General features: G+C 45.5%; 1 protein-coding gene and 1 long non-coding RNA gene across 2 annotated transcripts in view; both read left to right on the top strand.

The window, feature by feature from the left end:
• LOC110528689 (uncharacterized) overlaps window positions 1-25616 on the top strand; it is a 60138-nt gene that overhangs the window by 19552 nt on the left and 14970 nt on the right. The window lies entirely within an intron of this gene.
• On the top strand, window positions 8222-9793 carry LOC149982697 (uncharacterized). Its single transcript, XR_016497471.1, has 2 exons — window positions 8222-8476; window positions 8753-9793. It is a non-coding gene; the product is annotated as an uncharacterized LOC149982697 (long non-coding RNA).

Raw genomic sequence — 25616 nt, 5'->3', positions numbered from 1 at the left:
TAGATAGATATGACATTTTTAATTGTCTTTATTCTTTTGGAACTTCGGTGAGTGTAATGTATACCTAATGTATTAGCTAATATAACAAAGGCATCAAAGATTATTTATAATCTGTCACAGAAACTAGTCCATCTCCCCCGACACACCCACATTTATTTGAGGGGATTTTAACAACTGTACTTTGCACAAAGTTCTGCGCACATACCACCAGTATGTGAAATGTCTCACTAGGAAAAATAGGACTCTTGACTTGTGCTATGGGACAACACCAAAATGTTGTCTGCCACCACCAAACCTCCCCTGGGGACATCAGACCACAATGTGGTCTACCTCAGCCCAACCTACTGTCGGCTCCTGGAGAGGGAGAAACCCACAGTTAAAACTACCTCAGCCCAACCTACTGTCGCCTCCTGGAGAGGGAGAAACCCACAGTTAAAACTACGTCAGGCCAACCTACTGTCGCTTCCTGGAGAGGGAGAAACCCACAGTTAAAACTACCTCAGGCCAACCTGCTGTCGGCTCCTGGAGAGGGAGAAACCCACAGTTAAAACTACGTCAGGCCAACCTACTGTCGCCTCCTGGAGAGGGAGAAACCCACAGTTAAAACTACGTCAGGCCAACCTACTGTCGCCTCCTGGAGAGGGAGAAACCCACAGTTAAAACTACGTCAGGCCAACCTACTGTCGCCTCCTGGAGAGGGAGAAACCCACAGTTAAAACTACCTCAGGCCAACCTACTGTCGCCTCCTGGAGAGGGAGAAACCCACAGTTAAAACTACCTCAGGCCAACCTGCTGTCGGCTCCTGGAGAGGGAGAAACCCACAGTTAAAACTACGTCAGGCCAACCTACTGTCGCCTCCTGGAGAGGGAGAAACCCACAGTTAAAACTACCTCAGGCCAACCTACTGTCGCCTCCTGGAGAGGGAGAAACCCACAGTTAAAACTACCTCAGGCCAACCTACTGTCGCCTCCTGGAGAGGGAGAAACCCACAGTTAAAACTACCTCAGGCCAACCTACTGTCGCCTCCTGGAGAGGGAGAAACCCACAGTTAAAACTACCTCAGGCCAACCTACTGTCGCCTCCTGGAGAGGGAGAAACCCACAGTTAAAACTGTCCAGATCTGGAATGACAACAGCATTACTTTGAGGACAGCAGCTCTGATCTTGTTGAACTCACAGATGTTGTTTCAGACTAATGTAAACTTCTGTGTTGAGTCAGTTGTTCCACTAAAACCTGTAAAATCTTCCCCAACAATAAGCCTTGGGTATCAAAACATCTAAAATCACTACTTGATAGGAAGAAGGTAGTTAATTCTGAGGCTGATAGACAGGCTTTAAGAGATGTACAACGTGAGATCAGTTTATGCTGAGGGTGATAGACAGGATGTAAGAGATGTACAACGTGAGATCAAAAGACAGATACAGGTGGACAAGGAGGCATACAAGGGTGGAGAGGACCCTCTCCTCAGGAAACACAAGGGTGGAGAGGACCCTCTCCTCAGGAAACACAAGGGTGGAGAGGACCCTCTCCTCAGGAAACACAAGGGTGGAGAGGACCCTCGCCTCAGGAAACACAAGGGTGGAGAGGACCCACTCCCCAGGAAACACAAGAGTGAAGAGGACCCTCTCCTCAGGAAACACAAGGGTGGAGAGGACCCTCTCCCCAGGAAACACAAGAGTGGAGAGGACCCTATCCTCAGGAAACACAAGGGTGGAGAGGACCCTCTCCTCAGGAAACACAAGGGTGAAGAGGACCCTCTCCTCAGGAAACACAAGGGTGGAGAGGAGCCTCCCCTCAGGAAACACAAGGGTGGAGAGGAGCCTCTCCTCAGGAAACACAAGGGTGGAGAGGACCCTCTCCTCAGGAAACACAAGGGTGGAGAGGAGCCTCTCCTCAGGAAACACAAGGGTGGAGAGGACCCTCTCCTTAGGAAACACAAGGGTGGAGAGGAGCCTCTCCTCAGGAAACACAAGGGTGGCCTGGAGACCCAGGGACACATAGGCAGGGGAAAAACCAGTGCTGACCTTGGGGGACATGAGGGCCAGAACATGGCTAATGAACTGAATGTTTTCTTCTCAAGATTTGAATCAGACAACTTTTTGCCAGAGGTTAAACAAATGGAAGCATCATTACAAATGTTTGAGAGAGATGTTGTTAAACAGTCTGATGTTGTGAAGTTGTTCAGGGGATGAAACACATACAAAAGCCCAGGCCCAGACAAAATAAGTGGACATGTGTTAAAAGCACTGTGCTGAACAACTGGCTGGTGTTTTTACAGACATTTTCCAATCCTCACTCAACCAGCAACACGTGCCAGTATTGTGGAAAAACTCAATAATTATACCAATTCCTAAATCATCTAATCCCTCTGTGCTGAATGACTACCGCCCTGAATGACTACCGCCCTGGAGTCAAACAGACAGGCCTGGATGAGATCTTTAAGGTCAGGGCCCTCAGCATGTTACTTGGAGTCAAACAGACAGGCTTGGATGAGATCTTTAAGGTCAGGGCCCTCCGCAAGGCTCACAATCATTTTAGACCCAAGCCACCCCCTGTACCCGGACTTTGAACTACTCCCCTCTGGGCGCAGGTATAGGGCACCCCTCAGCAGGAAAAACACAACTAGACAATCATATCCCTCCTAAATAGCTTGGGCTAATATTCCTATCGACTTAGTAAGGCCAGCAGGCTAGTCTTTAAAAAAATATGTTTTATTGGTATGTAACTTTTTTGAAAATTGTATTGTCAATTTCGTTTTGTATTTAAACACAACTTTAAACATGGGCATGACACTGCAACAAAATGTCCCCATGGCGACAAGAAAGTCAAGTCAAGTAAGCAAGTCATTTGTATTGTTTATTTCACTTTTGATTATTATCTACTTCACTTGCTACTGCAATGTTAACATATGTTTCCCATGCCAAAAAAAGCCCGTAATACATTGAAATTGAAATTAATTGAGAGAGAGAGGTATCCTCTTGTTGTCGCCTAGAGAGAGAGAGGGATCCTCCTGTTGTCGCCTAGAGAGAGAGAGAGAGAGAGAGGGATCCTCTTGCTGTTGCCTAGAGAGAGAGATCCTCTTGTTGTTGCCTAGAGAGAGAGAGAGAGGGATCCTGTTGTTGTCGCCTAGAGAGAGAGAGAGAGAGGGATCCTCTTGTTGTTGCCTAGAGAGAGAGAGGATCCTCCTGTTGTCGCCTATAGAGAGAGATGATCCTCCTGTTGTTGCCCAGAGAGAGAGAGAGGGATCCTCTTGTTGTCGCATAGAGAGAGAGAGAGAGAGGGATCCTCTTGTTGTTGCCTAGAGAGAGAGAGGATCCTCTTGTTGTTACCTAGAGAGAGAGGGATCCTCTTGTTGTCGCCAAGAGAGAGAGAGGTATCTTCTTGTTGTTGCCTAGAGAGAGAGAGGGGATCCTCTTGTTGTTGTCTAGTGAGACAGAGGATCCTCCTGTTGTCGCCTAGAGAGAGAGAGAGAGAGAGAGAGAGGGATCCTCTTGTTGTCGACTAGAGGGAGAGAGAGATGATCCTCCTGTTGTTGACTAGAGAGAGGGGATCCTCCTGTTGTCGCCAAAAGAGAGAGAGAGAGACAGAGAGAGAGAGCATTCTCAGGTGGTCGCCTACACAGAGAGAGATGATCCTCTTGTTGTCGCCTAGAGAGAGAGAGAGAGAGAGAGAGCATGCATCCTCCAGTGGTTGCCTACAGAGAGAGAGATGATCCTCTTGTTGTCGCCTAGAGAGAGAGAGAGAGAGAGGATCCTCTTGTTGTCGGCTAGAGAGAGAGAGAGAGAGAGAGAGGATCCTCTTGTTGTCCCCTAGAGAGAAAGAGAGAGAGACAGAGAGAGAGAGAATCCTCTTGTTGTCGCTTAGAGAGAGAGAGAGAGAGGATCCTCCTGTTGTCGCCTAGAGAGAGAGAGAGAGAGAGGATCCTCCTGTTGTTGCCTTGAGAGAAAGAGAAGATCCTCCTGTTGTCGCATAGAGAGAAAGAGACAGAGAGAGGGAGGGATCCTCTTGTTGTCGTGTAGTGAGAGAGAGGATCCTCATGTTGTCGCTTAGAGAGAGCTAGAGAGGGATCCTCTTGTTGTCGACTAGAGAGAGAGAGAGAGAGAGAGAAGATCCTCCTGTTGTTGACTAGAGAGAGAGAGAGAGAGAGAGACAGAGCATCCTTTCAAAATACAGAACCTTTCAGAATACAGAACCTTTCAAAATACAGAACCTTTCAGAATACAGAACCTTTCAGAATACAGAACCTTTCAAAATACAGAACCTTTCAGAATACAGAACCTTTCAGAATACAGAACCTTTCAAAATACAGAACCTTTCAGAATACAGAACCTTTCAGAATACAGAACCTTTCAAAATACAGAACCTTTCAGAATACAGAACCTTTCAGAATACAGAACCTTTCAAAATACAGAACCTTTCAGAATACAGAACCTTTCAGAATACAGAACCTTTCAAAATACAGAACCTTTCAGAATACAGAACCTTTCAGAATACAGAACCTTTCAAAATACAGAACCTTTCAGAATACAGAACCTTTCAGAATACAGAACCTTTCAGGAAAGTATGTCTTTGATCTGTCCACTCAGCTCTTCAGCATTGACATGTTCAACTTAATTTCAACTGTCGCCTGAAGTCAAGAGATGTGCCTGAACCCAATCGTTTCACAGCCTTTATTAAACAACTCTGCAACACAAGATCTGTGTAGCTCTAGTGTGTGTGTGTGTGTGTGTGTGTGTGTGTGTGCACGTGTGTGTGTGTGTGTGTGTGTGTGTGTGTGTGTGTGTGTGTGTGTGTGTGTGTGTGTGTGTGTGTGTGTGTGTGTGTGTGTGGTGTAATCTATCAATCAAATGTTATCGGTCACATACACATATTCAGCAGATGTTTCTCCAGGTGTAGCTAACTGCTTGTCTTCCTCCAACAGTGACGTAATATCTAACAGGTCACAACACACACAATCCCAAAGTAAAAGAATGGAATTAAGAAATGTATAAATATTAGAATGAGGAATGTCGAAGTGGCATTGACTAGAATACAGACTCTCGGTTATAGCTTTGGCTCGGGTGGTTGATGTCCTTGATGATCTTTCTGTCCTCCCTGTGACATCGGTGCTGTAGGTGTCCTGGAGGGCAGGTAGTGTGCCTCTGGCGATGCGTTGGGCAAACCACACTACCCTCTGGAGAGCCCTGTGGTTGGGGGCGGTGCAGTTGCCATACCAGGTGGCGATACAGTCCGACAGGATGCTCTCATCTGTAAATCTGTAAAAGTTTGTTCGTAGGGTCGAAGGGGCCACCTCAGGTTCACCACACTGTCAAATTTCTTCTGAGGTTGAAGAGGCTTGTTGTTGTACCTTCTTCAGAACACTGAATTTGTATTTATTATGGATCCCCATTAGTTCCTACCAAGGCAGCAGCTACTCTTCCTGGGGGTTTATTATGGATCCCCATTAGTTCCTGCCAAGGCAGCAGCTACTCTTTCTGGGGTTTATTATGGATCCCTATTAGTTCCTGCCAAGGCAGCAGCTACTCTTTCTGGGGTTTATTATGGATCCCTATTAGTTCCTGTCAAGGCATCAGCTACTCTTCCTGGGGTTTATTATGGATCCCCATTAGTTCCTGTCAAGGCAGCAGATACTCTTCCTGGGGTTTATTATGGATCCCATTAGTTCCTGCCAAGGCAGCAGCTACTCTTCCTGGGGTTTATTATGGATCCCCATTAGTTCCTGCCAAGGCAGCAGCTACTCTTCCTGGGGTTTATTATGGATCCCCATTAGTTCCTGCCAAGGCATCAGCTACTCTTCCTGGGGTCCAAACACATAAAACAAAATGTGAAACAAAACATCATATAACATTATTACACTACATATCTACAACAGAAAATGTACAGTGGCTTGCAAAATTATTCATCTCCCTCTGCATTATTCTATTTTGTTGCCTTACAACCTGGAATTAAAACAGATTTTTTTGGAGGTTTCTATCATTTTGATTTACACAACATGCCTACCACTTTTGATGATGGAAAACTATGTTTTATTGTGAAACAAACAAGAAAGAAAAAAGACAAAAAAACACTTGAGCGTGCATAACTATTCACCCCCCCCCCCCCCTCTATAAGCTTGGCACATCTAGCCACTGGGATTTTTGCCCATTCTTCAAGGCAAAACTGCTCCAGCAACTCAAGTTGGATGGGTTCTGCTGATGTACAGCAATCTTTAAGTCATACCACAGAATCTCAATTGGATTGTGGTCTGGGTTTTGACTAGGCCATTCCAAGACATTTAAATGCTTTCCCTTAAACCACTCAGGTGTTTCTTTAGCAGTATGCTTAGGGTCATTGTCCTGCTGGAAGGAGAACCTACGTCTCAGTCTCAAGTCTTTGGAAGACTGAAAGAGGTTTCCCTCAAAAATGTCCCTGTATTTAGCGCCATCCATCATTCCGTCAATTCTGACCAGTTTCTCAGTCACTGCTGATGAAAAACATCCCCACATCATGATGCTGCCACCATCATGCTTCACTGCGTGGATGGTATTCTCGGGGTGATGAGAGGTGTTGGGTTTGCGCCAGACATAGCATTTTCCTTGATGGCCAAAAAGCTCAATTTTAGTTTCATCTGACCAGAGTACCTTCTTTCATATGTTTGTGGAGTCTCCCACATGCCTTTCGGTGAACACCAAACGTGTTTGCTTATTTTTTTCTTTAAGCAATGGCTTTTTTCTGGTCACTCTTCTGTAAAGCCCAGCTCTGTGGAGTATACGGCTTAAAGTGGTCCTATGGACAGATACTCCAATCTCCGCTGTGGAGCTTTGCAGCTCCTTCAGGGTTATCTTTGGTCTCTTTGTTGCCTCTCTGATTAATGCCCTCCTTGCCTGGTCTGTGAGTTTTGGTGGGAAGTCCTCTCTTGGCAGGTTTGTGGTGGTGCCATATTCTTTCCGGTTTTTAATAAATTATTTAATGGTGCTCTGTGGGATGTTCAAAGTTTCTGATATTTTTTTATAACCCAACCCTGATATGTACTTCTCCACAACTTTGTCCCTGACCTGTTTGGAGAGCTCCTTGGTCTTCATGGTGCCGCTTGCTTGGTGGTGCCCCTTGCTTAGCGGTGTTGCAGACTCTGGGGCCTTTCAGAAGAGGTGTATATATATTGAGATCATGTGACAGATCATGTGACACTTAAATAAAGTCCATGAGTTTGGAGGGTACTATGGTGTTGAATGCTGAGCTGTAGTCAATGAACAGCATTCTTACATAGGTATTCCTCTTGTCCAGATGGGATAGGGCAGTGTGCAGTGTGATGGCAATTTCATCGTCTGTGGCTCTACTGGGGCGGTATGCAAATTGAAGTGGGTCTAGGGAGGCAGATAAGATGTGGTTGATATGATCCTTAACTAGCCTTTCAAAGCACTTCATGATGACAGAGGTCAGTGGCACGGGGCGATAGTCATTTAGTTCAGTTACCTTTGCTTACTTGGGTGCAGGAACAGTGGTGGACATCTATAAGCATGTGGGGACAGAAGACTGAGATAGGGAGAGATTAAATATGTCCGTAAACACTCCAGTCAGCTGGTCTGCCCATGCTCTGAGGATGCGGCTAGGAATGCCGTCTGGGTCAGCAGCCTTGCGAAGGTTAACACGCTAAATGTCTTACTCACGTCTGCCACGGAAAACAAGAGCCCACTGGTAGTGGTTCTCGTCAGTGTAATCCTCAAAGTGGGCAAAGAATTTGTTTAGCTTGTCAGTGTTCATGACGTGGCTGATTTTCCTTATGTAATCCAGAATTGTCTGGAGTCCCTCCAACAGACATTTTGCCTGTTTGATTGCCTTACGGAGGGCATAACTGCACTGTTTGTGTACGACCATATTCTCAGTCACCTTTAAATGCCGTGGTTTGCGTTTTGGGTCTATCCACGATTTCTGGTTTGAGTAGGTTAATAGCCACAGTGGTAACAACATCTCCTATACACTTCCTGATGAACTCACCGTGTCAGTGTATACGTCAATGTTATTCTCAGAGGCAACCCGGAACATATCCCGGTCCGCGTGATCAAAGCAATCTTGATGCATAGATTCCGATTGGTCAAATCAGTGTCGAATAGACCTTAGCACGGGTACTTCCTGTTTGAATTTCTGCCTATAGGAAGGGAGGAGCAGAATGGAGTTGTAATCTGATTTGCCGAAGGGAGGGCGGGGGAAGGCTTTGTAGCCATCCCGGAAGGGAGAGTAACAATGGTAGAGTTTTTTTTTAAGTGCAAGTACTACAGGCAATGTGTTCATAGAACCTGAATAGCTTTTAAACGAATTTAACAAATGTGCTTTGTTAAACGCAATTCATCCAGCTACACACAGAGCGAAAAAGACGCCAGAATCTCTGAGCTATTTCTTCTGTCCAAGGGGATGATTTTCATGAGGAGAGGTTTTGTGGGAATTGTTTCACCATAAAATCTTTTCTTTCTGTTTTTTTTTTCCCTGTTTTTTTCTGAATGTAAGCTAAAGTTAAGCTGATAATACACCGGCATGCAATGATGGGTATGATACATTGGAGCAATGATGAGCAATGAGCAAAATGGACATATATTTCAGAATACTTCACAAGTCTAAGCTAGGAAGTGTAAGTGTAATTCATCCAGTTAGTCGTTTAGTTAAAGACACAAAACACTAAAACCAAAAAGGAAATGTAAAAGGAAAGATACCTAGTCAGTTGTACAACTGAATGCCTTCAACTGAAATGTGTCTTCTGCATTTTACCCCTCTGAATCAGAGCTGTGCGGTGCGTTGCCTTAATCGATATCCACGTCTTCGGCGCCCGGGGAACAGTGGGTTAACTGCCTTACCTTGTCAGCTCGGGGATTCAATCCAGCAAACCTACAAATCCAGTGATTGGGTTGCAGGCACCTCTCTTGACTTAATGAAAACAGTTTGGTTGAAACCACGTGGAAATTGTCAACGTGTGTCCACTCAGATAAGAGCTGAATGGACACACGGACGGACGGACGGACGGACGGACAGTCATAGAGAGAAGAATGACATGTTTTCCTGAAAGGTTTCGTCCACTGTGGTAACACTTTACAGTTGAGGCAGAGAATCCTCTCTCTCTCTCTGGGCAACATGTTTGAAGGTTTATCTTGTCCTGCAGCTACTGAGACTGAGTCCATCAATATGGTGTCAATCACAGATACAGGCTACTGAGACTGAGTCCATCAATATGGTGTCAATCACAGATACAGGCTACTGAGACTGAGTCAATCAATATGGTGTCAATCACATATACAGGCTACTGAGACTGAGTCAATCAATATGGTGTCAATCACAGATATAGAGGACTTTCCAAGCTTGCCACTAACACAATTATACTCTCCATAACCACTCCTTGGTCAGTCTAGGTTAAAACCTGTCAGCCTGACAGGCTCCATGAGGAGACTGAGTATCCTCTCTTCTCTCCGGTCACCAGGTTTACAGTCTTGTCCTGCTGTCTTTGTGACTGACTGCATATTGCCTGCCACTCTCTCCATAACTGTTCCTAGGTCAGCCCAGGTTAACAAGGATAACGTTTTCAGGCTCTACATCTAAGGACTAGTCCTTGGTCAGCTCAGTTGTCCAGGTTGAACAACTCTCTGAGGCTCCACATTTGTGACCGACCGCCTTGTTCTTATGTAGAAGAAAATAAATGAAAATGTGTTTGTTTTTTTACGTTGGATAGATGTAGAGACTCAGATCTAGAAAAATTGTATATCATACACCACAGTTGAGGAACAATGGGAATGTGATTCTGCTTTGAAAGTTGATAAACTTGTAAACCCACTTTCGGAGAAAATGGCCCTTGAATGTTTGGTACACCTACTGCAGAGCTGCTCTTTGTCTACACCCATTCAGCATCGTTCACACCCTCTTAAGCCTTAGTCCCACCCATCTCTTTAAGGATTCACATGTGAGGCCATGTGCTAAACACACGCTATATCAAATTACATCTACGTTTATTTGTCACATACAGAGGATACAGAAGGTGTTAACGGTACAGTGAAGTGGTTACCTGCATAGTATCAATATCAAAACCAGAAAGTGTCCAGATAAAACATATTTTATCGATATATATATATATATATATTATTATTATTATTATTATTATTATTATTATTATTATTATTATATTACACACTTGTCTAAATAGATGGGTCATGTGAAAATACCCACCATCCCAGTCACATCTAACTAAGTGGATGGATCAATATTGTCTAGACATGTTCATGAAATACAATAGATGGCTGTAATCAACCCCCAGACACACCTGGCTAAGTGGATTGGTCACTATTGTCTAGACATGTTCATGAAATAAAATAGATGGCTGTAATCACCCCCTAGACACACCTGGCTAACTTGATTGGTCATGTAATCATTTGGCAGTCTTTTGTTTAGACATGTAGCTAGCCAGTTAAACAAGGAACTGGCAAAATCCCAAATCATACTACTATCAAAACAAACTGTTTGTCATAGCTGTAGTATGAATCTGCAGGTAGATAAAGCTAACCATCTAGGTTCAATGTTAGCTAACTAGCTAACATTAGGCTATAACTAGCAATTCAAATGGATTTCAGATTCTAATAATATTACTACACTGATCATACACATAACGTTAGTTAGCGAGCCAGCTAACTAACAGTGCGCTTTAACTTGCAATACAAACAACTTACTGACAAAATTAGAAACTTATATCTGACAATGTAGCTAGACTCTTACCCGTATACGAACGGGTAAACGGACGAACTGAAGATTGGAAACATTTAACATCTTGTTTGTCAAGTCACTCCGGTTCAAACTTCTCTCTCTCTCTCTCTTTTTTAATTTATTTATTTCACCTTTATTTAACCAGGTAGGCTAGTTGAGAACAAGTTCTCATTTGCAACTGCGACCTGGCCAAGATAAAGCATAACAATTCGACACATGCAACAACACATGGAATAAAGAAAACATAGTCAATAATACAATAGAAAAAAAGAAAACAAAAAAATAGGCAATAAATAGGCCATGGTGACGAAGTAATTACAATATAGCAATTAAACACTGGAATCGTAGATGTGCAGAAGATGAATGTGCAAGTAGAGATACTGGGGTGCAAAGGAGCAAGATAAATAAATACAGTATGGGGATGAGGTAGGTAAATAGATGGACTGTTTACAGATGGGCTATGTACAGGTGCAGTGATCTGTGAGCTGCTCTGAGAGCTGGCGCTTAAAGCTAGTGAGGGAGATAAGAGTCTCCAGCTTCAGAGATTTTGCAGTTCGTTCCAGTCATTGGCAGAAGAGAACTGGAAGGAAAGACGACCAAAGGAGGAATTGGCTTTGGGGGTGACCAGTGAGATATACATGCTGGAGCGCGTGCTACGAGTGGGTGATGCTATGGTGACCACTGAGCTGAGATAAGGCAGGGCTTTACCTAGCAAAGACTTGTAAATAACCTGTAGCCTGTGGGTTTGGCGACGAGTATAAAGCAAGGGCCAATCAACGAGAGCGTACAGGCCGCAATGGTGGGTAGTGTATGTGGCTTTGGTGACAAAACGGATGGCACTGTGATAGACTGCATCCCGTTTGTTGAGTAGTGTGTTGGAGGCCATTTTGTAAATGACATCGCCAAAGTCGAGGATCGGTAGGATAGTCAGTTTTACGAGGGTATGTTTGGCAGCATGAGTGAAGGATGCTTTGTTGCGAAATAGGAAGCCAATTCTAGATTTAATTTTGGATTGGATATGCTTAATGTGTGTCTGGAAGGAGAGTTTGCAGTCTAACCAGACACCAAGGTATTTGTAGTTGTCCACGTATTCTAAGTCAGAGCCGTCCAGAGTAGTGATGCTGGACGGGCGAGCAGGTGCAGACAGTGATCGGTTGAATAGAATGCATTTAATTTTATTTGAATTTAAGAGCAGTTGGAGGCAACTACAGAGTTGTATGGCATTGAAGTTCGTCTGGAGGTTTGTTAATTAACACATTGTCCAAAGAAGGGCCAGATGTACACAGAATGGTGTGGTCTGTGTAGAGGTGGATCAGAGAATCACCAGCAGCAAGAGCAACATCATTGATGTATACAGAGAAGAGATTCGGCCCGAGGATTGAACCCTGTGGCACCCCCATAGAGACTGCCAGAGGTCTGGACAACAGGCCCTCCAATTTGACACACTGAACTCTGTCTGAGTAGTAGTTGGTAAACCAGGCGAGGCAATCATTTGAGAAACCAAGGCTGTCGAGTCTGCCAATAAGAATGTTGTGAATGACAGAGTCGAAAGCCTTGGCCAGGTCGATGAAGACGGCTGCACAGTAATGTCTCTTATCGATGGCGGTTATGATGTCGTTTAGAACCTTGAGCGTGGCTGAGGTGCACCCGTGACCAGCTCTGAAACCAGTTTGCATAGCGGAGAAGGTACGGTGGGATTCGAAATAGTCGGTAATCTGTTTGTTAACTTGGCTTTCAAAGACCTTAGAAAGGCAGGATAGGAATGATATACTGTAGGTCTGTAGCAGTTTGGGTCTAGAGTGTCACCCCTTTGAAGAGGGGGATGACCGTAGCAGCCTTCCAATCTTTGGGAATCTCGAACGATGCGAAAGAGAGGTTGAACAGGCTAGTAATAGGGGTTGCAACAATTTCTAGACTATTTCTAGATTGTCTAGACCGGCTGATTTGTGTACCTCTATCAGAACATCAGCTATCTGGATTTGGGTGAAGGATAAATGGGGAGGCTTGGGCAAGTAGCTGCGGGGGGTGCAGAGCTGTTGGCTGGGGTAGCCAGGAAGAAAGCATGGCCAGCCGTAGAGAAATGCTTATTGAAATTCTCAATTATAGTGGATTTATCGGTGGTGACAGTGTTTCCTAGCCTCAGAGCAATGGGCAGCTGGGAGGAGGTGCTCTTATTCTCTATGGATTTTATAGCCTCCCAAAAAATGTTGGAGTTAGAGCTACAGGAGCAAATCTTCTCTCCCTGTCCAACTCTCATTCTCTCCCTCTGCCTCTCTCTCCCTCTATTTAAAATCAAATCAAGTGTTATTTGTCACATGCGCTGAGTACAACAGGTACAACAGTAGACCTTACCGTGAAATGCTTACTTACAAGCCCTTAATCAACCATGCAGTTTTAAGAAAATCCCCCAAAAAGTGAGAGATAACAAATAATTAAAGAGCAGCAGTAAATAACAATAGTGGGGCTCTATACAGGGGGTACCGGTACAGAGTCAATGTGGAGGCTATATACAGGGGTTACCGGTACAGAGTCAATGTTGGAAGTTATATACAGGGGGTACCGGTACAGAGTCAATGTGGAGGCTATATACAGGGGGTACCGGTACAGATTCAATGTGGAGACTATATATAGGGGGTACTGGTAGAGAGTCAATGTATAGGCTATATACAGGGTGTACCGGTACAGAGTCAATGTGGAGGCTATACACAGGGGGTACCGGTACAGAGTCTATGTGGAGGCTATATACAGGGGGTACCGGTACAGAGTCAATGTGTCAATGTGGTGGCTATATACAGGGTGTATCGATACCGAGTCAATGTGGAGGCTATATACAGGGGGTACCGGTACAGAGTCAATGTGTAGGCTATATACAGGGGGTACTGGTAGAGAGTCAATGTGGAGGCTATATACAGGGGGTACCGGTACAGAGTCAATGTGTAGGCTATATACAGGGGGTATCGGTACAGAGTCAATGTGGAGGCTATATATAGGGGGTACTGGTAGAGAGTCAATGTGGAGGCTATATACAGGGTGTTACGGTACAGAGTCAATGTGGAGGCTATATACAGGGGGTACCGGTACAGGGTCAATGTGGAGGCTATATACAGGGGGTACCGGTATAGAGTCAATGTGGAGGCTATATACAGGGGTTACCGGTACAGAGTCAATGTGGAGGCTATATACAGGGGTTACCGGTACAGAGTCAATGTTGGAAGTTATATACAGGGGGTACCGGTACAGAGTCAATGTGGAGGCTATATACAGGGGGTACCGGTACAGATTCAATGTGGAGACTATATATAGGGGGTACTGGTAGAGAGTCAATGTATAGGCTATATACAGGGTGTACCGGTACAGAGTCAATGTGTCAATGTGGTGGCTATATACAGGGTGTACCGATACCGAGTCAATGTGGAGGCTATATACAGGGGGTACCGGTACAGAGTCAATGTGTAGGCTATATACAGGGGGTACTGGTAGAGAGTCAATGTGGAGGCTATATACAGGGGGTACCGGTACAGAGTCAATGTGTAGGCTATATACAGGGGGTATCGGTACAGAGTCAATGTGGAGGCTATATATAGGGGGTACTGGTAGAGAGTCAATGTGGAGGCTATATACAGGGTGTTACGGTACAGAGTCAATGTGGAGGCTGTATACAGGGGGTACCGGTACAGGGTCAATGTGGAGGCTATATACAGGGGGTACCGGTATAGAGTCAATGTGGAGGCTATATACAGGGGTTACCGGTACAGAGTCAATGTGGAGGCTATATACAGGGGTTACCGGTACAGAGTCAATGTTGGAAGTTATATACAGGGGGTACCGGTACAGAGTCAATGTGGAGGCTATATACAGGGGGTACCGGTACAGAGTCTATGTGGAGGCTATATACAGGGGGTACCGGTACAGAGTCAATGTGTCAATGTGGTGGCTATATACAGGGTGTATCGATACCGAGTCAATGTGGAGGCTATATACAGGGGGTACCGGTACAGAGTCAATGTGTAGGCTATATACAGGGGGTACTGGTAGAGAGTCAATGTGGAGGCTATATACAGGGGGTACCGGTACAGAGTCAATGTGTAGGCTATATACAGGGGGTATCGGTACAGAGTCAATGTGGAGGCTATATATAGGGGGTACTGGTAGAGAGTCAATGTGGAGGCTATATACAGGGTGTTACGGTACAGAGTCAATGTGGAGGCTATATACAGGGGGTACCGGTACAGGGTCAATGTGGAGGCTATATACAGGGGGTACCGGTATAGAGTCAATGTGGAGGCTATATACAGGGGTTACCGGTACAGAGTCAATGTGGAGGCTATATACAGGGGTTACCGGTACAGAGTCAATGTTGGAAGTTATATACAGGGGGTACCGGTACAGAGTCAATGTGGAGGCTATATACAGGGGGTACCGGTACAGATTCAATGTGGAGACTATATATAGGGGGTACTGGTAGAGAGTCAATGTATAGGCTATATACAGGGTGTACCGGTACAGAGTCAATGTGTCAATGTGGTGGCTATATACAGGGTGTACCGATACCGAGTCAATGTGGAGGCTATATACAGGGGGTACCGGTACAGAGTCAATGTGTAGGCTATATACAGGGGGTACTGGTAGAGAGTCAATGTGGAGGCTATATACAGGGGGTACCGGTACAGAGTCAATGTGTAGGCTATATACAGGGGGTATCGGTACAGAGTCAATGTGGAGGCTATATATAGGGGGTACTGGTAGAGAGTCAATGTGGAGGCTATATACAGGGTGTTACGGTACAGAGTCAATGTGGAGGCTGTATACAGGGGGTACCGGTACAGGGTCAATGTGGAGGCTATATACAGGGGGTACCGGTATAGAGTCAATGTGGAGGCTATATACAGGGGTTACCGGTACAGAGTCAATGTGGAGGCTATATACAGGGGTTACCGGTACAGAGTCAATGTTGGAAGTTATATACAGGGGGTACCGGTACAGAGTCAATGTGGAGGCTATATACAGGGGGTACCGGTACAGAGTCAATGTGGAGGCTATATACAGGGGGTACCGGTACAGAGTCAATGTGGAGGCTATATACAGGGAGTTACGGTACAGAGTCAATGTGGAGGCTATATGCAGGGGGTACCGGTACAGATTCAATGTGGAGACTATATATAGGGGGTACTGGTAGAGAGTCAATGTAGAGGCTATATACAGGGTGTACCGGTACAGAGTCAATGTGTCAATGTGGTGGCTATATACAGGGTGTACCGATACCGAGTCAATGTGGAGGCTATATACAGGGAGTACCGGTACAGAGTCAATGTGGAGGCTATATACAGGGGGTACCGGTACAGAGTCAATGTGGAGGCTATATACAGGGGGTACCGGTACAGAGTCAATGTGTCAATGTGCGGGGGCACCGGTGTCGAGGTAATTGAGATAATTGTGTACATGTAGGTAGAGTTATTAAAGTGGCTATGCATAGATAATAGCAGAGAGTAGCAGCAGATTGGGGGGGGGGGGGCGGGCAATACAAATAGTCTCGGTAGCTATTTGATTAGATGTTCAGTAGTCTTATGGCTTGGGGTAGAAGCTGTTTAGAAGCCTCTTGGACCTAGACTTGGCACACCGGTACCGCTTGCCATGCGGTAGTAGAGAGAACAGTCTATGTCTAGGGTGGCTGGAGTCTTTTACAATATTTAGGGGCTGACATATAGAGGTCCTGGATGGCAGGAAGCTTGGCCCCGGTGATGTACTGGGCCCTACGCACTACCAGCTGTAGTGCCTTGAGGGCAGAGGATGAGCAGTTGCCATACCAGGCAGTGATGCTCTCGATGGTGCAGCTGTAGAACCTTTTGAGGATCTGAAGACCCATGCCAAATATTTTCAGTCCCTTGAGGGGGAATAGGTTTTGTCGTGCCCTCTCTCCCTCTCCTACTCTCCCTCTCCTCTCCCTCTCCCCTTCTCTTCCTCTCTCCTCCTCTCACTCTCTTCTTCTCTCTCTTCTTCTCCCTCTCCTTCTCTCCCTCGGTCTCTTCCTCTCTTCACTCCCTATGCTCCTCTCCTTCTCCCTCTCATCTCTCCCTCTCCTCCTCTCCCTCATCTTATTTCTCTCATGTTCTCCCTCTCCTCCTCATCTTCTTTCTCTCATATTCTCCCTGTCCTCCACTCCCTCTGTCTTTCCCTCGCTCCACTCCCTATCCTTCTCTCCCTCTCCTTCTCTCTCTCTCTTCTTCACTCCCTCTTCTTCTCTCACTCCTTTCCCACTTCTTCTCTACCTCTACTTCTTTCTCTCTCTTCTTCCATCCTTCTCCTTCTCTCCCTCTCCTCCTCTTACTCTCCTTCTCTCCCTCTCCTTCTCTCCCTCTACTTCTTTCTCTCTCTTTTTCTCCCCCTCTCCTCTCCTCCTCTCTCTCTTCTTCTCTCCCTCTCCCTCTGTCTCTTCCTCTCACCTCTTGCTCTGCTTCTCTCCCTCTCCATCTCCTTCGCTCCATGTCCTCTCTCTCCCTTCTCTCCCTCTCCTTCTCTCCCTCTACTTCTTTCTCTCTCTTTTTCTCCCCCTCTCCTCTCCCTCTCCTCCTCTCTCTCTTCTTCTCTCCCTCTCCCCTCTTGCTCTGCTTCTCTCCCTCTCCATCTCCTTCTCTCCATGTCCTCTCTCTCTCTCTTCTCTCCCTCTCCTCCTCTCCCTCTACTTATCTCTCTCTCTTCTTTCCCTCTCCTCCCTCTCCTCTCCTTTTCTCCCTCTATTTCGCTCTCTTTTCATCTCTCCCTCTCTTCCTCTCCTTCTCCTTCTCTCTCTTTCCTCCTCTCTCTCTTCTTCTCCTCCTGAGTTGTTCTCGTGCTCCCAGATTCTAGATTTGCCGACATATGAACCTGCCTCCTCTCTCTCTCCATCTCTCCCTCTCTTCTCTCCTTCGATCATATTATGTAGAGCTCAGCCTTTGATATTTATGGATCAGCCAGTTGCCAGTCCGTACACATTCCCAGGACTGTTTTCATCCTTGGTATGTGACAGGGCCTACTGTAGTTAACGCATGCTGTTCAGTCCTACCCTGCAGACATCTTCATATGAAAGACACCATGATTTATGTTTTTAAAAATCTGTAGTTCTGCCCTTGAGCAAGGCAATTAACCATAAATGCTACGGTCAATAATGGCAGATCCCCTGACTGTGAGCCCATCCCCCTGAGGATGTCTCGGGGGGAGTAGGATATGCAATAAAAACAAAATTTCCGTTTCACACCTCACACCTGTACCCACTTGTACAAATTACCCACTTGTACAGGTTAGTCATTTTTACAGGTTACCCTGACTATATAAGCCCCGTTTAATTATAATCTATTAAGACATGCAGACCCACCATTAGGAGGGACTGTTGTCAGACATCAGTCCATAGATCATGTTTCTATGTTTCCATTTTTCTATCTACAAAGTGACTTCCTATTGTATTGTTGGGTCAGCTGAGCACAGTGAGGGAGGCTACTGCAATGACAGCTGCTTCATCAAAACTCATAATAATGTTAGCATTAGCGCTACTACAGTAAGTAGCTAACTAGCGTTGTGTTGAAAGCATTTAACATTGTGAGCAGCACTAAACAGGTAGGTTGGTTAGCAGCCTCATTGGACTGGATCCGCTACAATGCTGCTGATGTTGGACCAATGTATGCTAGCTTTAGTGCCCAACTGTCCAATCTTGAGAAACACACAAATCAATAGCTATATATACAATGGGGCTACTAAGACTTTCTCACCAAAAACATGGACAAATTATGGACCATTTATTTTTCTAGGTTAGATGAATTCAGATGAAGGGGCTTTGTGAGCTGGTATCAGGCAGAAATGGGGTTCGGCAGATGGTCACATTTTAGAATGTTAAAAAGAACATTGTGTTAGACAGCACATTGATTTGACCAGCTTCAGACCAGTTCGAGAGAGGTGTAGCTCAACTGTATTGACCAGCTTCAGACCAGTTAGAGAGAGGTGTAGCTCTACTGTATAGACCAGCTTCAGACCAGTTAGAGAGAGGTGTAGCTCTACTGTATAGACCAGCTTCAGACCAGTTAGAGAGAGGTGTAGCTCTACTGTATAGACCAGCTTCAGACCAGAGAGGTTTAGCTTCATTGTATACCATTTTTAAGCTACATTTCACAGTATTTTACATATGTTTACGTTGGCTATTTGTAGCACTTTTCTGGGATGGTTGGTTGTTTTCATTGCTTTACTGGGAAGCTTAGCAGAAGTAGACATGCTCACGTTATTGATGTTAGTGCAAGGTGAGTTGAACTTCCTACTAGGGCACACAGTGCTAACAGTATAACTCTGGTTCATTGGCTCATGATTACTGCATACAATAGCTGTAGTATCAAAAGATGTATTCAGGGCAGTTAAAGGGACATCAATTAGGTTACTTACTCTGTCTTCCAGCACACCTGAGATCATGTATATTTGCTGAAGCATTATGACAACTCTGCGAAACAATGGTAGGTATTAACTGAGCTGGGTTTGGGTCATTGATAAGTCATTGTCTCAACACAACCTTATAATGCTGTGAAAGGATCCAGGAGCCCAAATGATTTGGGTGGATCACTTCCTCCTTATAAAACAAGCTTTGTTTCCAGAAGGTATCAAAATTGTCAATAAATGTTACACCCACAGAACTGCAATCATCTCGTAGGTTATGGAGGGCAAAAAGTCTGCTGAAACGTTCAATGCCACGATTTAGGGAGGGCAGAGGGCCAGATATTATGGGGTGTTTGTTGGTATCAAGCAGAGAACCAATCAGTTCTTTCAAATCCATCTTCAGCTGTTCTGAGCTGCCCTTCATAATGTCATTGAATCCCACATTAACTATGATAGACTCAATTTCCTGATGCTGGTTTAAAATGTTAGGGAACAGCTTATTGATGTCCTGTACTTGTGCTCCAGGAACTGAAATATTTCTCACCGTTGGAAAGCCGGAGAAGGGGATAGAGCAATCTGCCTAACCCTAACCCTCACACAATTCACGTAACCTTTCAAGGGACCAGGAGAAGCAGATATAAGCCCATTGCTCCCACTGATCTGTTCATCCCACAGCAGGCAGCGCCCCGTCAGGTCCAGATAGAGGGAAAGGAGCCAAACTCTAAGCCGCTGCTGGAGTCAGCGTAGTTGGAGTCAGCGTAGTTGGAGTCAGCGTAGTTGGAGTCAGCGTAGTTGGAGTCAGCGTAGTTGGAGTGAGCGTAGTTGGAGTCAGCACCGCCATCGCAGACACAGGCAGTCCCAGTGATGAAGGTTCAGGTAGATCAGGCACCAGTGCAGTAAGCTATTCCTCATGTGAATCTGCTCTGAACCTCTTGCAGACACTCCAGTCTTCTTTGCAGTATGCCGCCGCCTTCAGTTTCCACGACTTTGCGTTGATTTGAATAAACCTCTTGTTGTTCTTTGTCTACTCCACTACAAGATGGAGGAGGAGAAGCAGATGGAGACGACTACGTAGGTAGGCAAGTTCCAGGTAGCACAGGCCATTCAGATAGGGACAGATGACAAGGTGAGGAAACATCCATCAGGCCCGATCGGCGTTCAGCCATAGGAGAGAGTTCTAATTAGCTTTTTCCCCGTAAGTTCACAAATAATTAAAATTAGCGTGCTAAGGATAAATCAAATCAAATCACATTTTATTAGTCACATGCGCCGAATACAACAAGTGTAGACCTTACAGTGAAATGCTTACTTACAAGCCCCTAACCAACAATACAGTTTAAAAAATATAAGAATAATAAGAAATAAAAGGAACAAATGATTAAAGAGCAGCAGTAAAATAACAACAGCGAGACTATATTCAGGGGGTACCGGTACTGAGTCAATGTGGAGACTATATACAGGGGGTACGGGTACTGAGTCAATGTGCAGGGTCACCGGTTAGTTGAGGCAATTGAGGTAATATGTACATGTAGGTAGAGTTATTAGAATGACTATGCATAGATAATAACAGAGAGTACCAGAGGCATAAAGGATGGGGCGGGTGGGGGGCAATGCAAATAGTCTAGGTAGCCATTTGATTAGAGGTTCAGAAGTCTTATGGCTTGGAGGTAGAAGCTGATTTAGAAGCCTCTTGGTCCTAGACTTGGCGCACCGGTTCTGCTTGCCGTGCGGTGGCAGAGAGAACAGTCTATGACTAGGGTGGCTGGAGTCTTTGACAATCTTTAGGATCTTCCTCTGACACCACCTGGTGTCGAGGTCCTGGATGACAGAAAGCTTGGCAGTGATGTACTGGGCCGTAGGCATTACCCTCTGTCGTGCCTTGAGGTCAGAGGCCGAGCAGTTGCCATACCAGGCAGTGATGCAACCAGTCAGGATGCTCTCGACGGTGCAGCTGTTAAACCTTTTGAGGATGCCAAATCTTTTCTCCTAAGGGGGAATAGGTGTTGTCATGCACTTTTCATGACTGTCTTGTTGTTCTTGGACCATGTTAGTTTGTTGTTGATTTGGACACCAAGGTACTTGAAGCTCTCAACCTGCTCCACTACAGCCTTGTCGATGAGAATGGGGGCGTGCGCGGTCCTCCTTTTCCTGTAGTCAACAATCATCTAGCCACCTCATTCCTGTAATCCTCCACCAGCAAACAATTGCCGCATTGGATCTCCAGATTGTCAATAATGTCCCGGACAACAGCGTAATAAACACAGCTTCTACAGCGCTGGAAACGTTCGTTAGCTATTCCAGGCGAAACGGTCTCCATTGAAACCTAGCTAGCTAGTTGGCTAATTGGTAGCAGGTGTTAACACAAACACTTATGAACAAAATAGGCTGACGCAACAGGTTGTGGCGCAGGAGTTATCCGAGTTTGTGACAGGAGTTTGTGACAGGAAATTACTTGGTGAATGATGCTATGATTCTACGGTATATAAAGTTTCACCTCTCTACACATCTCTACACTCAATTCCATTCAGCGCCTCTCAGATCCATTCAGCTTCTCTCAGATCCATTCAGCTCTGCTCAGCACTTCTCAGCTCCACTCAGCTCCTCTCAGATCCATTCAGCTCCACAGCACTTCTCAGCTCCACTCAGCACTTCTCAGCTCCGCTCAGCACTTCTCAGCTCCGCTCAGCACTTCTCAGCTCCACTCAGCACTTCTCAGCTCCGCTCAGCACTTCTCAGCTCCACTCAGCACTTCTCAGCTCCGCTCAGCACTTCTCAGCTCCGCTCAGCACTTCTCAGATCCACTCAGCTCCACTCAGCTCCATTCAGCTCCACTCAGCTCCACTCAGCTCCACTCAGCTCCACTCAGATCCACTCAGCTCCACTCAGCTCCACTCAGATCCATTCAGCTCCACTCAGATCCACTCAGATCCATTCAGATCCACTCAGCTCCACTCAGATCCACTCAGATCCATTCAGCACCTCTCAGGTCCAATTAGCTCCACTCAGCTCCACTCAGATTAATTCAGCTCCGCTCAGCTCCAATTAGCTCCACTCATCTCCACTCAGCTCCACTCAGCTTCACACAGATCCACTCAGATCCACTCAGCACCTCTCAGCTCCACTCAGCTCCACTCAGCTAAGCTCAGCTCCATTCAGCTCCTCTCAGATCCATTTAGCTCCGCACAGCACCTCTCAGCAGCTCTCAGCTCCACTCAGCTCCACTCAGCTCCACTCAGCACCTCTCAGCACCACTGAGCTCCACTCAGCTAAACTCAGCTCCACTCAGCTCCTCTCAGATCCGTTCAGCTCCGCTCAGCACCTCTCAGCGCCACTCAGCTAAACTCAGCTTCACTCAGATCCACTCAGATCCACTCAGATCCACTCAGATCCACTCAGCAGCTATTAGTTCCAGTAATGGGGCCTCTCATTAGATCCTTACAACTAGGGCAGTGTTCCAAATTGCAACATATTCCCTATAGAGTGCACTACTTTCGACCAGGGCCCATAGTAATGCACTAAAGAGGGTATAGGGTGTCTACTGTCAGAACAGGACGTTCATAAATAATAAAAACTTCTCCGATCAGACAGCCAGCTCTTACTTCTTACACCAAAAATGTTGTAATTGTTAATCTCTTAGTGTGAAACAAAAACAGTTCTCTTCAATGTCTTGACTTGATCACAACATTCCAGCCTGCAGCTCCGAGAGAGGGAGGGAGGGAGGGAGGGAGGGAGGGAGGGAGGGAGGGAGGGAGGGAGGGAGGGAGGGAGGGAGGGAGGGAGAGGGAGGGAGGGAGGGAGATTGAGAGAAATAGAACGTCAGAAATCAGTTCAATATAATTGAAGAATCCATAGAATCTAACCACTTCTGGGAAAATTGGAACACACTAAACAAACAACACAAAGTGGAGTTGTATGGAAAAAACAGCTTCCATCTTTTTGCCCCCAATAACAACTGTGGGATATACATAAACAGAAACCTTGGGTTAAATCCTCTGCATTATCATTAACAGCGGACTTCTAAATTTCTTTAGTGAAAACAATGTACTACCAAATGAACGTACGGCAGACCAAGTATTCACCCTAATTGACAAACAAACAAACAGAAAACAAAGGCAAAGTGCCTTGATGATTTAAAAAAAGAAGAAGCTTTGAACCAATTTGGCATGAGGGCCTGCTATAAGAAATCGATGCAAAGCGGTGTTGGGGAAAAACATATGACATGATAAAATGCATTTACACAAACAACAAGTGTTTGGTTACACGTTTCTTCCCACAGGGCCGTGGGGTGAGACAGGGATGCAGCTTGAGCCCCACCCTCTTCAACATATATATCAACGAATTGGCAAGGTCACTAGAACAGTCTGCAGCACCCGGCTTCACCCTACTAGAATCTGAAGACAAATATCTATTGTTTGCTGATCTGGTGCTTCTGTCCCCAACCAAGGAGGGCCTACAGCAGCACCTAGATCTTATGCACAGATTCTGTCAGACCTGGGTCCTGACAGTAAATCTCAGTAAGACCAACATAATAGTGTTCCAAAAATGGTCCAGTCGCCAGGACCACAAATACAAATTCCACCTAGACACCGTTGCCCTCGAGCACACAACAAACTATACATACCTCGGCCTTAACATCAGCGCCACAGGTAACTTCCAGAAAGCTGTGATCGATCTGAAAGACAAGGCAAGAAGGGCCTTCTACGCCATCAAAAGGAACGTGAAATTTGACATCCCAATTAGGATCTGGCAAAAAATACTTGAATCAGTTATAGAGCCCATTGCCCTTTATGGTTATGAGGTCTGGGGTCCGCTCACCAACCAATAATTCACAAAATGGGACAAACACCAAATTGAGACTCTGCATGCATAAATCTGCAAAAACATCCTCTGTGTACAACCTAAAACACCAAATAATGCATATCAGACCGATACCCGCTAATGAACAACATCCAGAAGAGAGACTAAATTCTACAACCACCTAAAAAGAAGCGATTCCCAAACCTTCCACAACAAAGCCATCACCTACAGAGAGATGAACCTAGAGAAGAGTCCCCTCAGCCAGCTGGTCCTGGGGCTCTGTTCACAAACACAAACACACCCTACAGAGCCCCAGGACAACAGCACAATTACACCCAACCAAATCATGAGAAAACAAAAAGATACTTAAATTTCTTGACACATTATAAAGAATTTACCAAAAAACTGAGCAAACTAGAATGCTATTTGGTCCTAAACAGAGAGTACACAGTGGCAGAATACCTGACCACTGTGACTGACCCAAACTTAAGGAAAGCTTTGACTATGTACAGACTCAGTAAGCATAGCCTGGCTTTGAGAAAGGCCGCCGTAGGCAGACCTGGCTCTCAAGAGAAGACAGGCTACGTGCTCACTGCCCACAAAATGAGGTGGAAACTGAGCTGCACTTCCTAACCTCCTGCCAAATGTATGACCATATTAGAGACACACATTTCCCTCAGATTACACAGACCCACAAAGAATTGGAAAACAAAGCCAATGTTGATAAGTACGAGCACTCCATCACAGCAGTAAGATTTGTGACCTGTTAAGAGAAAAAAGGGCAACCAGTGAAGAACAACACTATTGTAAATACAACCCATCTTTATGTTTATTTATTTTCATTTCATGCTTTAACTATTTGCACATCTTTAAAAACACTAAAACACAACATAACATAACATATGAAATGTCTCTATTCCTTTGTCTAATGTTTACTGATCATTTTTGATTGTTTGTTTCACTTTTTTTTAAATTATCTATTTCACTTGCTTTGGTAACGTAAACATATGTTTCACCTGTCAATAAAGCCCCTTTGAATTTAATTCAAATGAAAGACAGAGACTGTAACGTGAAGTACAGCAAGCAGAGAGGGTTTGTCCCTAATGACACCCTATTCATTAAAGTGGACATGGGGCTCTGGTCAAAAGTAGTGCAGGTATATAGAGAATAGGGTGCCACTTGGGAAGCATTTTACTCTCTACCTCCAACCCCCTCCACCCTCCTACTCGTCGTCCTCCACCTCTCTACCTCCAACCTCCACCATCTTACTCTCCTGCTCCAGCCTCTCTCACTCCTCCTCTCCTCCTCCTTCACCCTCTCTCCCTCCTCTCGCTCTCCGTTCTCCTCCTCTCATCAATCCTCTCTCCCTCCTCCTCTCCCTCTCTGTCCTCCTCCTCTCCCTCCTCTTCTCCCTCCTCCACCCTCTCTCCCTCCTCCTCCTCTCCCTCCTCCGCTCCTCCATCCTCTCTCCCTCCTTCCTCTCCTCCTCTCCTCCACTGTCTCTCCCTCCTCCTCTCCTCCTCCTCCACACTCTCTCCCTCCTCTTCTCCTCCACCCTTGTGTTGTAGATATTCTAGATATAATAATATTTATTTAAAAATAGATTTGCAACAAATTAAATAAAGCTGTTCAATTGGAAGAGGAACCTGTTGATATGTAGGGTATGGTACATGGGGAACCTAGTCTGAATGCTTTTAATTGAAACTGAATCAGAGAGA

The sequence above is a fragment of the Oncorhynchus mykiss genome, chromosome 7 (assembly GCF_057628025.1).
Source record: "Oncorhynchus mykiss isolate SJ-2025 chromosome 7, ASM5762802v1, whole genome shotgun sequence".
NCBI classification, from domain to species: Eukaryota; Metazoa; Chordata; class Actinopteri; order Salmoniformes; family Salmonidae; genus Oncorhynchus; species Oncorhynchus mykiss.
The sequence above is the reverse complement of the archived record's forward strand: the minus strand, read 5'-3'. Positions and strand labels throughout refer to the sequence as shown.